This window comes from Mustela lutreola, chromosome 7 (genome assembly GCF_030435805.1).
Source record: "Mustela lutreola isolate mMusLut2 chromosome 7, mMusLut2.pri, whole genome shotgun sequence".
NCBI lineage: Eukaryota > Metazoa > Chordata > Mammalia > Carnivora > Mustelidae > Mustela > Mustela lutreola.
In genome coordinates this window covers 39,509,221-39,522,627 of record NC_081296.1, presented here as the reverse complement: position 1 = coordinate 39,522,627, position 13,407 = coordinate 39,509,221, and the positions used below count along the sequence as shown (strand labels likewise).

General features: G+C 38.1%; 1 long non-coding RNA gene across 3 annotated transcripts in view; it reads left to right on the top strand.

Moving 5' to 3' along the window:
• LOC131835820 (uncharacterized) overlaps window positions 1–13,407 on the top strand; it is a 35,766-nt gene that overhangs the window by 12,513 nt on the left and 9,846 nt on the right. The gene's annotated exons all lie outside the window — the stretch shown is intronic.

Genomic DNA, 13,407 nt, shown 5'->3' with positions numbered 1-13,407 from the left:
GGAGCCTAAGAAAACACAATGATTAAATGTGATTTGGTTTCCTAGATGGGATCCTGGGAAGGACAAAAGACATTAGTTCAAAACTCAGGAATTCCAAATAAAACATGGACTCTAGTTAATAACAATATATTAATATTGGTTTATTAATTATAACACATATTGATATATTAATAATGGGGAAACTGGCTCTGAATAGGAGGGAACTCTCTATCCTCACAATTTTTTGGTAAAGCTAAAATAATTCTAAAAATTAAGTTTATTTTAAAAACACTATAACCAAAGCTAAAAAAAAAAAATGTCATATTGGGAGAAGACATGAGCTCCAAAGTACCCAAAAGCTATATAAAGTCCCACAAACCTGTAAGAGAGACACAGCTGTCCTGTTTTGCAGAACATAAAAAATTATCAAGTAAGGAGCACTTGGCTGGCTTAGTCCATAGAAAATGTGACATTTGATCTTGGGGTCCTGAATTTAAGCCCCACAGTGGACATAAAACTTATTTTAAAAAACAAAATTATCAACTAAAAGTAACTATCTAGGGCTAAGAAATTTTTACTTAAACTGTAAAATGAGACCCAGTCATTAGCAAAGTGGTTAAAAATTTGGATGTCAGGCTCAGACTTGGGCTTCAATGTCAGCTGCACCACTTGTGATTTTGGGGGGCCTTGAGCAAGTCATCAGTCCTCTCAATCTGTTTCTTCTTCTGCAAATTGTAGCTAACACCTGGACAGGTGTCAGACACCGAGCACCCAGTTAACCACAGCTGTTCCTCATGAATGTTTAGAACTATCTTAGCAAAAGGTCAGTCGCCCAATCATTTCCCTTTGTTATGTGTGGTTCATGGACTCAGTGGATTCAACATCATACTTTTACTTCAGACAAATTCTCCTACCCCTCATTCCCCTGTCATAGTACAGTTGTCCTTTTTTTTTTTTTTTTTTAGCAAGTATTTAATGACCATCTACTATGTACCAAGTCCAAGTTAGATGCTCAGTTGTCCTTTTAAGGTGTATTTTCAACAGACTAAGCAACATGATACTTAAAACATTAAGAAACGGGGAGATTAAATCCAATAACATCTACTGACATAGGATTAAACTTCAGTGGTCTGGAGCATTTTAGAAACACAACTGTGATATTGCTTACTACTATACTATTAGTGACAAGTGGATTTTGTGGACTAGTGTCATACTTTCACTGTTAATATAACAGATTACTATTTAGTTTAAAAAAACAAAATCAGCCTCCAAAGAAACTCTAATTTAATCAGAGAAAAATTTGTGCCTACCCAGGTAAAAATGTCTGTTTCGCCATGTTTTCCGGTAGTACTTTTTCTAATTTATGTTTTTACCCAAACCATGTTTTTTGATTAAATGTCTAGAAGAGCATTCTTAATACATAGATATAACTATTATTACACAAAAAAAGACATCATCAATTTAATGTCAAATTACTTTATTTTGGGGTGCCTAGGTGGCTCAGTCATTAAGCGTCTGCCTTCAGCTCAGATCATGATCCCAGAGTCCTGGGATCGACCCCCGCATCAAGCTCCCTGTGCATGGGGGGGGGCCTGCTCAGTGGGGAGCCTGCTTCTCCCTCTCCCACTCCCCCTGCTTGTGTTCCTCTCTTGCTCTTTCTCTGTCAAATAAATAAATAAAATCTTTTTTAAAAATTACTTTCTATTTTATACTGCTTTTTTTCTTGCAAAAATTCTACTTTTAATTTTTCCCTATTGAAATGGGTTTGACATAATATTTTATAAACTTACAGTGTACAATACCTTATACTATAGGATTTGATGCATTTATGTATCATAATATGATCACTTAGCAGTTAATTAACATCTATCACATTACATAATTATCCTTTCTTTATAGTACTTAATTCTAGTCTCTTAGTAAGTTTGATGTTTGTAATATAGTATTATTGTCTGTAGTCAGTGTACTATGCATTAGATCTCTAGGACTTACTTATTACTTGTTTTAAGTTTGTACCGTTAGGGGCACCTGGGTGGCTCAGTGGGTTAAAACCTCTGCCTTCAGGGCGCCTGGGTGGCTCAGTGGGTTAAGCCGCTGCCTTCGGCTCAGGTCATGATCTCGGAGTCCTGGGATCGAGTCCCGCATCGGGCTCTCTGCTCAGCAGAGAGCCTGCTTCTCTCTCTCTCTCTGGCTGCCTCTCCGTCTACTTGTGATTTCTCTCTGTCAAATTAATAAAATAAAATCTTTAAAAAAAAAAAAAAAAAACAAACCTCTGCCTTCATCTCAGGGTTCTGGGATCAAGCCCTGCATTGGGCTCTCTGCTCATGGGGGAGCCTGCTTCCCCCTCTCTCTCTGCCTGCCTGTGATCTCTCTCTGTCAAATAAATAAATAAAATCTTAAAAAAAAAAAAAAGTTTGTACCCTTAAAAACATCTGCCTTGTCTCCCCACCCCCCACCCATTGATAACCACCATTTTATTCTCTGTTTTTACAGTTTGGCTTTTTAAAATTCCACATGTAAGCGATGTCATATAGTACTTGTCTTTGTCGGGCTTACCTCACTTAGTATCCTGTGTTCAGGGTCTCTCCGCGTTGTGACAAACGGCAGGACATCCTCCTTTCTCACAGCTGAGTAACACTCCTGTGTGTACGTGCACGCGGGCCACATTTTTTTATCCTTTCATCTCCTGACGGGCCCTCTGCTTGTTTCTGTATCTCAGCTGTTGTAAGGAGTGCTGAGTGATCATGGCAGGGCAGGTATCTTTTCAAGATCGTGTTTTGACTTTCTTCAAGTAAATACCCAGAAGTAGAATCACCTTGTAGTTCTAATTTTAATTTTTTGAGGCACCTGCGTACACTGTTTTCCTCCATGGCTGCGCCAGTTTACATTCCCAGCAACAGTGCCCGAGGGTTTACTAATCTCTCCACATTCACTGCCAACACTTGTTACTCTTGTCTTCTTGATGATAGGCGTTCTAACACCTGTGGTTTCCTTTGGATTGCCCTGATGATGTGCGATGTTGAGCATCTTTTCACGTCCCTGGTGACCTTCTGGATGTCCTCTTTGGAAAAATGTTTATTTAGTTCTTCTCCCCATTTTTAAATCAGATTGCTTCTTTCTTATTGAGTTGTATGAATTCTTTTTATATTTTGGATATTAACCCCTTATATAACAATTGGTTTGCAAAAACTCTCCCATTTTGTAGGTTGCCTTTCAATTTTGTTAATTCTTTTGTACAAAAGCTTTTAAGTTTGATGTAATCCCTTCTGTTGATTTTTACCTTTGCTGTTTGATGTCATATCCCCAAATCATCACCAAAACCAGTCTCAGGGAGCTTCTTCCCTATGTTTTCTTCTAGGAGTCATATAGTATGAGTCCGTATGTTTAAGTATGTAATCCATTTCACGTGAATGTTTGTGAGTGGTAGAAGATGTCCAGTTTCAGTGTTCTGCGTGTGTTCATCCAGTTTTCTCAACATAATTTGTTGAAGTGTGTCTTTTTCCCCTTCGATGCTGTTGGCCCCCTTGTTGAATATTAGTTTAATGTATAAGCAAAGGTTAATGCTGGGCTGTCTGTTCTGTTTGTCAGTGTGTCTCTTTCCTTGCCAGCACTGTACTGTTTTTAATGCTACAGCTTCGTGGTATAATTTGAAATCAGGATGTACAGTACCTGTAGTTTTGTTCTTTTTCCTCAGGATTGCTTTAGCTCTTCAGAGTCCTTTGTGGTTCCATACAGACTTTACAGTTTTTCTCTTTCTGCAAAGAATGCCATTAGTCTTTGATGGGGATTGTGTTGACTCTGTAGATTGCTTTGAGTAGTATATACATTTTAACAATATTAACTCTGAATCCATGAACACAGGCTGTCTTTCCCTTTGTGTGTTTTTCTATTTTTTTCAGCAGTCTTGTAGATTTTGCTGTACAAGACTTTCACTGCTGGGGCGCCTGGAAGGCTCAGTCAGTTGGGCATCTGTCTTTGGCTCAGGTCATGATCTCAGGGTCCTGGGATCGAGCCCTGTGTCAGGCTCCCTGCTCAGTGGGGTGTCTGCTTGTCCCTCTGCCCAGCTCCCCACCCTCCCACTTGTGCACTCTCTCTCTCTCTCCAATAAATAGATAAAATCTTAAAAAAAAAAACTTCCTACATTAAATTTATTCCTATTTTGTTTTTTGATGCTACTATTACTGAGAAAGCCTTCTTTTTTGTGTGGGTGTGACCATTATTATCTTTTTCTTAGACTTGACAATCCTTTCATTGAAACATAATTGACATACAATGTTTTGTTAGTTTCAAGTGTTTGTTAGTTGCAATGTTTGTTAGTTTCAAGCAGATTGATTCCACAGTTCTGCACCTTACTCATTGCTCACCATGATAAGTGTAGTCACTGTTACTATACAACTTTATTATGACATCACTTACTATATTCTCTACTCTGTACTCTCATCTTTGTGACTTACTTATTTCACAACTGGAAGTTTGTACGTCTAGTCCCCTTTATTGTGCCCATCCCTCCACCCATCTCTCCTTCTGGCAACCACCAGTTTGTTCTCTGTACTTGAGTCTGTTTTGTTTTTTTAGATTCCACATATAAGTGAAATCATATGGTATTTATCTTTCTCTAACTTATTTCACTCAGAATTATACACTCTCAGTCCATTCAGGTTGTTGCAAATGGCAAGATCTAGTTCTTTTTTATAGCCAAGTGACATTTCCTCTGTGTGTGTATATGTGTGTGTGTGTGTGCGTACGCGTGCCACATCTTTATTCATCCATGATGGACACTTGGGTGGCTTCCATATCTTGGCTATTGTACACGATGCTGCAGTGAACATACAAGGGAATATGTCTTTTCAAATTAGTGTTCGTGGCGCGCCTGGGTGGCTCAGTGGGTTAAGCCTCTGCCTTTGGCTCAGGTCGTGATCTTGGGGTCCTGGGATCGAGCCCCACATTGGGCTCTCTGCTCGGCGGGGAGCCTGCTTCCCCCTCTCCCTCCGACTGCCTTACTGCCTATTTGTGATCTCTGTCTCTCTGCCAAATAAACAAATAAAATCTATTTAAAAAAAAAAAAACAAATTAGTGTTCGTTTGGGGGGTGGTAAATGTCCAGTAGTGGAATTACTTGATCATATGGTAGTCCTATTTTTAATTTTTTGAGGGAGATCCATACTGTTTTCCACAGTGGCTATACCAGTTTGCATTCCCACCAGGAGTGCATGAGGGTTCTCTTCCCCACATCCTCATCAAAACTTGTTATTTCTTGTCTTTTTGATACTAGGCATTCTGACAGGTGTAAGATGATACATCATTGTGGTTTTGATTTGCATTTTGCTGATGATGAATAATGTCGAGCATCTTTTCATGTGTCTGTTGGCGATCTGTATGTGTTCTTAGGAAAAATGTCTACTCAGGTCCTCTGCTTATCTTTAAATCACATTATTTGTATTTTTTTGGTGTTGAGCTGCATGAGTTTTATACATATTTTGGATATGAACCCCTTATTGGATATATCATTTGTAAGTATCTTCTCCCATTCACTGGGTTGCCTTTTTGTTTTGTTGATGGTTTCTTTTGCTGTGCAAGAGCTTTTTATTTTAGATTTTATTTATTTATTTGACAGAAAGAGAGTGCATAAGCAGGGGGAGCAGCAGAGGGAGAGGGAGAAGCAGGCTCTCCACTGAGCAGGGAGCCCAATGTGGGGCTCAATCCCAGGACCCTGGGATCATAGCCTGAGCCAAAGGCAGATGCATAATGACTGAGCCACCCAGGCACTCCAAAAGCTTTTTATTTTAATGTGGTCCCAGTAGTTTACTTCTGTTTTTGTTTCCCTTGCCTGAGTAGACAGATCCATATATATGTTGCTAAGGACAAATTCCGTGAGATTACTGCTTATGTTTTCTTTTAGATTTTGATGGTTTCAGGTTTCTCATTTAGGTCTTTAATCCATTCTGAGTTTATTTGTGTGTATGGTGTAAGGAAGTGATCCAGTTTCATTTTTTTGCATGTAGCTGTCCAGTTTTCCCAATACCGATTTATCAAAAAACTGTCTTTTCCTCATTGTATATTCTCGCCTCCTTTGTCATAGATTGATTGACCACATAAGTGTGAATTTATTTCTGGGCTCCCTGTTGTGTTCCACTGTTCTATGCATCTACTCTTATGCCAGTACTTAATTACCATAGCTTTGTAGTAAATCTTAGAATCTGAAATTGTGATACCTCTGGCTTTGTTCTTCTTTCTCAAGATTGCTTTGGCTGTTTGAGGTCTTTTGTGATTTCATAGAAATTTTAGGATTACTCATTTCAGTTCTGGGAAAAATGCTGTTGGTATTTTGATAGGAATTACATTGAATCTATAGTTTGCTTTGGGTAGTATGGACATTTTAACAATATTAATTCTTCTAATTTATGAGCATGGTAGTTTGTGTCATCATCAATTTCTTTCCTCAGTGTTTTTATTGTTTTCAGAGGACAAGTTCTTCACCTCTTTGGTTAAGTTTATTCCTAGTAATTTGTTGTTTAAAGCCATTGTTCCCTTATGGATTTTCTGTCTGGATGATCTAGCTATTGATGTTAAGAGAGGTGTTAAAATCCCCTACTATTATCATAAAAAAACAAAAACTGTTAGTTTCTCCCCTTATGTCTATTAATATTTGCTTTTATGTATTTAGGTTTTGCATGTTGGGTGCATAGATATTCACAATCGTCATACCCTCTTGTAGGATTGATCCCTTTATCATTTTGTAGTGTTCTTTTTGTCTTTTGCTACATTGTGTTAAAACCCATTTTGTCTAGGGGCACCTGGATTGTGCAGTCAGTTGAGTGTGAGACTCCGATTTGGCTCAGGTTGTGATCTCAGGTTCATGAATGAGCCCCGTGTTGGGCTCTGCATGGAGTCTGCTTGAGGTTCCCTCTCCCTCTGCCCCTCCCCACACACATGTGCATGTGCTCTCTCTCTCTCTCTCTTGCTCTCTCTCAAATAAATAAATCTTGAAAAAAATAATAATAGTGAAGTTTGTTTTGTTTTATAGGACTATGGCTTTATTTTTCTTTTAGCTGCCATTCGCATGGTGTATGCTTTTCCATCCCTTCACTTTCAGTCTGTACCTGTCTTTTAGTCTGAAGTGAGTCTCTTGTAAGCAGCACATAAATGGGTCTTGTTTCTTTTTTTAACCCACTGAGTCACTCTGTATATTTAGATTAGAGCATTTTGTCCATTTCCATTTAAAAATAATTGTTGATAGGTATGTGCCTATTGCCATTTTGTTCATTGTTTTCTGGTTGTTTTGTAGCTTTTCTCTGCTTTTTTTCTACGTCTTTTCCTCTTTTCCCTTGTGGTCTGATGGTTTTGTTTGTTGTTATGCTTGGAATCTTTTCTCTTTTTATTTTTGTGCATCTATTACAGGTTTTTTGGTTTTTTTTTTTAAGATTTTATTTATTTACTTGAGAGAGAGAGAGAACACACATAAGAAAGTACAGGATGGCGAGCAACAGAGGGAGGGAGAAGTAGACCACCCCACTGAGCAGGGAGCCAGACCCGGGTCTCCATCGCAGGACCCCCCTAGGACTATGACCTGAGCTGAAAGCAGCTGTTTAACTAACTGAGCCACACAGGGCACCCCTCTGTTACAGGTTTTTTATTTTTTATTACCATTGGGTTCAAGTACAACATCTTATGTATATGGCAATCTATATTAAGGTGATAGTCTGTTAAGTTTGAACACATTCTAAAACCTCTAAATTTTTACTCCCCTCTCCATGTTTTATGTATATGATGTCATATTTTACATTCTTTTGTATATGCTTTACTTAGTTTTGTAGAGATAATTGTGTTTTAACTTCCACATTGGCTTTATAAGTGATTAACATACTACCTTTATTGTATTTTTTTTCTTTTAAAGATTTTATTTATTTATTTGACAAAGAGAGACACAGCAAGAGAGGGAACACAAGCAGGGCGAGTGGGAAAGGGAGAAGCAGGCTTCCCTCTGAGCAGAGAGCCCGATGCGGGGCTCGATCCAAGGACCCTGGGATCATGACCTGAGCCAGAGGCAGAGGTTTAACGATTGAGCCACTCAGGTGCCCCATAGGTTTCTTTTTACTTGTGAAGTTTTTACCTTTCATTATTTTCTTCTAGTTATGGCCTTTTTTTTTTCTTTCCAATTAAAGAAAACCCTTTATAATTTCTTACAAGGCCAGTTTAACTTTCTGTTTGTTTGGGAAACTTTATCTCTCCTTCATTTCTGAGTGATAACCTTGCTGGGTAAATTATTCTTGGTATAAGTATTTCCCTTTTAGACCTTTGAATATATCATTCCATGTTCTTCTGGCCTGCATAGTTTCTGTTGAAAAATCAGCTGATAGCTTTATGAAGTTTTCCCTTGTATCTTGTTTTGTTTTGGTTTGCTGCTTTTAAAATTGTGTCTTTATCATTACTTTTTGCCATTTTAGTTCTTACATGTTTTGGTCTGAACCTCCTTTGGTTCACCTTGTTAGGGGCTGTCTTGGCTTCCTGAACTCGGATGTTTGTTTCCTTCTCCAGAGTGGGGAAATTCTCAGCTCTTATTTCTTCAAATGATTTTCTGCCCTCTCTCTCTCCCCTTCCGGCACTCTATAATGTGAAATGTTGTCATACTTGATGATGTCTTTTCTCGGGTCCATTGAGCATCTTTATGACCATTACTTTAAATTTTTTTTTTTTTTTACTTTAAATTTTTTATCAAGCATATTATCCGTTTCATTTAGCTCTTTTACTGTGATTTTGTTTTGTTCTTTAATTTGGGACATATTCCTTTGTCTCCTCATTTTGTCTGTTTTTATGTTTTAGGTAGATCACTGTATCTCCTGGTCTTGAAAATAGTGGCCTTGTGTAGAAGAGGTCCTGTGGTGCCTCTCCTCATGTGCGTTCTCCTCATGGTCACCAGAACCAGATGCTCCAGAGGTTTCCCCTTTGTGGGCTGTGTGTGCCCTCTTGTGGCTGGATGCACTTACCTGCCTTGCCTGCTGTGGCATCCTGGGAGTTGAGAGGCCTCTGCAGCAGCAGCGGTTTCATTAGTGGACGGGGCTCTGGAAGGTCTGTTCTCTCAGTCTTCAGGTCATTTTTGGAGTTAGTCATATAGATGTAGCTGTTGTCTCAGTGTGTCCACGGGACAAGGTAAGCTCAGGATTCTCCTTCTCTGCCATCCTCCCAAAATCCCCTCAGGAAAAGTTTGTTTCTTTTTCAGGTGTTTCACACCTAGTGTATAGAAATGCAACTGATGTCAGTGTGTTGGTTTTGTATCCTGCAGCTTTACTGAAATCATTGGCTAGCTCCAACAGTTTTTTGGTTGAGCCTTGGGATTTTCAATGCACAGAATCCTATCATCTGAAAATAGTGACAGTTTTACTTCATCCTTCTCAATTTGGATGGATTTTAGTTGTCTTGCCTAATCCATCAGGCAAGGACTTCCAGTACTATGTTGAATAAGAGTGCTGAGAGTAGAAAAGCTGGTCTTATTCCTGATCTTGGAAGGAAAGCTTTCATTTTTTTTTTCCTCCACTGAGTATGTTACTTGTGGGTTTGTTGTATTTGGCCTTTTTATGTTCCATTTCTATCCCATTTATAAGGGTTTTTACCATGAAAGTATGTTGTATTTTTGTCAGTTGCTTTTTTGTGTCTATTAAGTTGATCATGTGATTTTTTTGATCATGTGATTTTTATCTTTCATTGTATTAATGTGATATATTACGTTTATTGATTGGCTTATGTTGAACCATCCTTGCTTCCCAGAGATAAATCCCACTTGGTCATGGTGTTTAATTCTTTTTATGTGTTCTTGAATTCAGTTTGCTAATATTTTGTTGAGGATTTCTGCATTTATATTAATCAGGGATACTGATCTAGTTTTCTTGTAGTTCCTCATCTCTCTTTGGTATTTGGCCTTATCGAATGAATTTGGAACTATCCCTACCTCAATTTTTTGCAAGAGTTTGAGAAGACTGCTGTTAATTCTTCTTTGAAGGTTTGGTAGAATTTGCCTGTGAAGCCATCTGGTCCTGGGGTCTTCTGTGTTGGGAGGGTTTTGATTACTGATTCAACCCCTTTCTTCATTATTTATCCTTTCAGATATTCCATTTCTTCCTGACTTAGCTTGGTGAATTGTGTGTTTCTAGAAATTTATTCATTTTTTCAGGTTATCTAATTTGTTGACATACAATTGTTTATAGTATTCTCTTATGGTCCTATGTATTTCTGTAGTATCAATTGTAATGTGTCCTTTTTCATTTATTTGAGTCTTTCTTTTTTTCTTAGTCTGGCTAAAGACTTTGTTTACCATTACAAAGGACCAGCCTTTAGTTTTATTGATCCTTTGCATTTTTCCCTATTTCATTTATTAATCTGATCTTTATTAATCTCCTGCCTTTTGCTAATTTGGGGCTTGTTTTCCCTATTCTTTGGTGGAAAGGTAATTTGTGATTTTTCTAATTCCTTAACATGTGTTTATTGCTATAAACTTTCCTCTCAGAACCGCTTTTACTGCATTCTGTAAGATTTGATATGCTGTTTGCATTTGTTTCAAGATAAATATTTTATTTCCCTTTTGATTTCTTCTTTGACACATTTGTTTTTCAAAATTATGGTGTGTGGTTTCTACATGTTCATAAATTTTCCAGTGTCCCTCTTATTGATTACTAGTTTCATACCTTAATGGTCAGAAAAGATAGTTGATGTGGTTTCAGTCTTCATAAATTTGCTGAAATTTGTTTTATGCCTTATCAGTCATCTGTTCTGGAAAATAATTCATGTGCACTGAAGAAGGATTTGTATTCTGCCTCTGTTACATAGAATGCTCTAATAGGTCTGTTAAGTTCTTTGGCTCTATAGTTCAATTTAGTTTGTTGACTTTCTGCCTAGATGATTTATTGCTGACAGTGGGGTACTGAAGTCCCCACTATTACTGTATTGTTGTTTCTCCCTTTAGATCTGTATTTGCTTAATAAATTTTAGTGATACAATGTTGGATGCACATATGTTTATTATTGTTATATCTTCCTGCTGTATTGACTCTTTTATCATTATTTAATGACCTTCTTTGTCTCTTTGTTTTTAGGCTTGACTTCTTTTTTGTCTGATGTAATTTAAGCTATGCCTGCTTTCATTTGGTTTCCACTTGCCTGTAACATTCTCTTAATTCCTTCACCTTGAGCCTGTGCGTATCTTAAAAAGTTGAGATGAGTTTCTTATAGGCCGCATATGTTTGGGTCTTGTTTTTATCCATAAAGCTACTCTATGCCTTTTGATTGATGAATTCAGTCCATTTATATTGAGTGATTATTGATTTGTATTTTTTTGTATTGAATTTGTATTTTGTATTTATATTTTGGACATAATAGTACTGCCTCTTATATTTAGCCTTCTGGTTGTTTCTTTTTCCATTTCTGTCTGCCTTTATAACATGGTGGTTTTCCATGATTTGCTCAGTCTCCCCTTTTTTATGTTTTGTGACTTTTTTCTAGACTTTTGCTTTGTGATTGCCATGTGACTTACATAAAACATCTAAAGAGTCCTTTTTATCCTGATAGCACTTTCTTTTCACCCTTTTACTCCTCCCCTTTTATATTTCTGACGTCAGCGTTTACCTTTTTTTGCAGTGAATTCATTGAGGAATTAGTGGTGATAAGTTTTTTGTTGTAGCTCTTTTTCTTAAGTTTTTATAATTAAGTGGTTAACACATCATTTTAATATAGTTTTCTAAATGTTTTTCACCTTTGTCTGCAATAGGTTATTTCATGTGCTTTTATGTCACTAATTAGCATCTTTCCATTTCAGCTTGGAGAACTCCTTTCCCTACTCCTTGCAAGGCAGGTCTAGTAGTGAGCTCCCTGTTTTAGTAGGGAAAGCCTTTATTTCTCCTTCATACCTGTAGCATATCTTTTTCAGATAAAGTATTCTGGGTTACCAGTTTTTATTTTTTAGCACCTTGAATGGGCCATTCCACCTCCTCCTGGTGGAATAGAATTTGAGAAACCCATCAATAAGCTAATGGAGATTCCTTTATAGGTTACGTTCTTTGTTCCCTGGGTACCTTTTTTAAAAAACAGATTAATTATAATGTGTCTCGGAGCATTTTTTTGCATTGAGATAATAGTGTTCTGTTCTGTTAGCTTAGACTTCTTCAGTTCCTTCCCCAGGCAGGTTTGGGAAGTTCTGTTCTATTTCTCTAAATATACTTTTCCCCTTCTCCTTCTGGTAGACTATTCTGTTTTTCTCATCATACATGATAGCTCTTGCAGCATTTCTTCATTTTTTTGTTTGTTTTTTTAAAGATTTTATTTATTTGACAGACAGATCACAAGCAGGCAGAGAAGCAGGCAGATAGAGATGAAGGGAAGCAGGCCCCCTGCTGAACAGAGAGCCCGATGTGGGACTCGATCCCAGGACCCTGAGATCATGACCTGAGCCGAAGGCAGCAGCTTAACCCACCGAGCCACCCAGGTGCTCCTGTTTGTTTTTAAATCTTAGTTCTCCTCTCCTGGATCATTTCTAAATTCCTATTCTCTAAGTCATTAATTCCTTCTTCAATCTGATCTGCCCTATTTCCTAAGCTCTCTAATGCATTTCTTCATCTCATTCACTGAATTTGTCAGTTCCAGAATTTGGTTGTTTTCAAAAATTTCAAACTCCTTGGTAAAAACAAAACAAAAACAAACAACAAAAAAACCCCAAAACTCCTGTTCAATCATTTTATCCCTAAATTGAATCACATGCATTTTCTTATAAGCTCATCAGATTCTTTATAATCGCTATTTTGAATTGTCAGTTAAATCATAGTTTGCACCTTCAGTTCAGCTAGGGAATGTTTGGTGATTCCGTATTACTGTGGTTTTTATAGTGCTCTATTAGATGTAGCTCTGCCCTCGCACTGAAAGAGCACACTGTTCTCAGTTGTCTACTTTGGTATAGTTCAACAGAGTGGCCATTGCAGACCTTTCTTTGTTTTCCCAGAAGGTGGTGCAATAGCTCAGGTTTTGGCTTCTCCCCACTTGAGCTGGTTCTGGAGCAGCACTCAGGGCTGCCTGTTAAAAAAGCCAGTCCAGAAGCTGGCAACAGAGGTAGTGGGTGAGGGGAGGTGTAGGCTTAGCACCATCCTTTGGAGTTGCCTACAGGCTGGTAGGCGGAAGAACCTGGAACAGGGTACTCCCAGAGGTCCTTGTGCGGACCTCCTACTGAAATCCTAAAGCAGACAGCAGGGAATATTCCTTCAGTGCCCTCTGATAATTTTGTCTGTGTATTCCCCTTTCCTCCCCACTCCCCCAGTCAAGGAGGTCCCTCCTCAGAGCTGTGCTGCTGAGGAGAAATGGGTCCCTGGGCAGGAGAAGTACCGGGTTTTGAAACTGTTCCTTTGAGTGCTTTAAAACAGGTAGGCCCAAAATGAGAGAACAAGTGAGCATTAGTT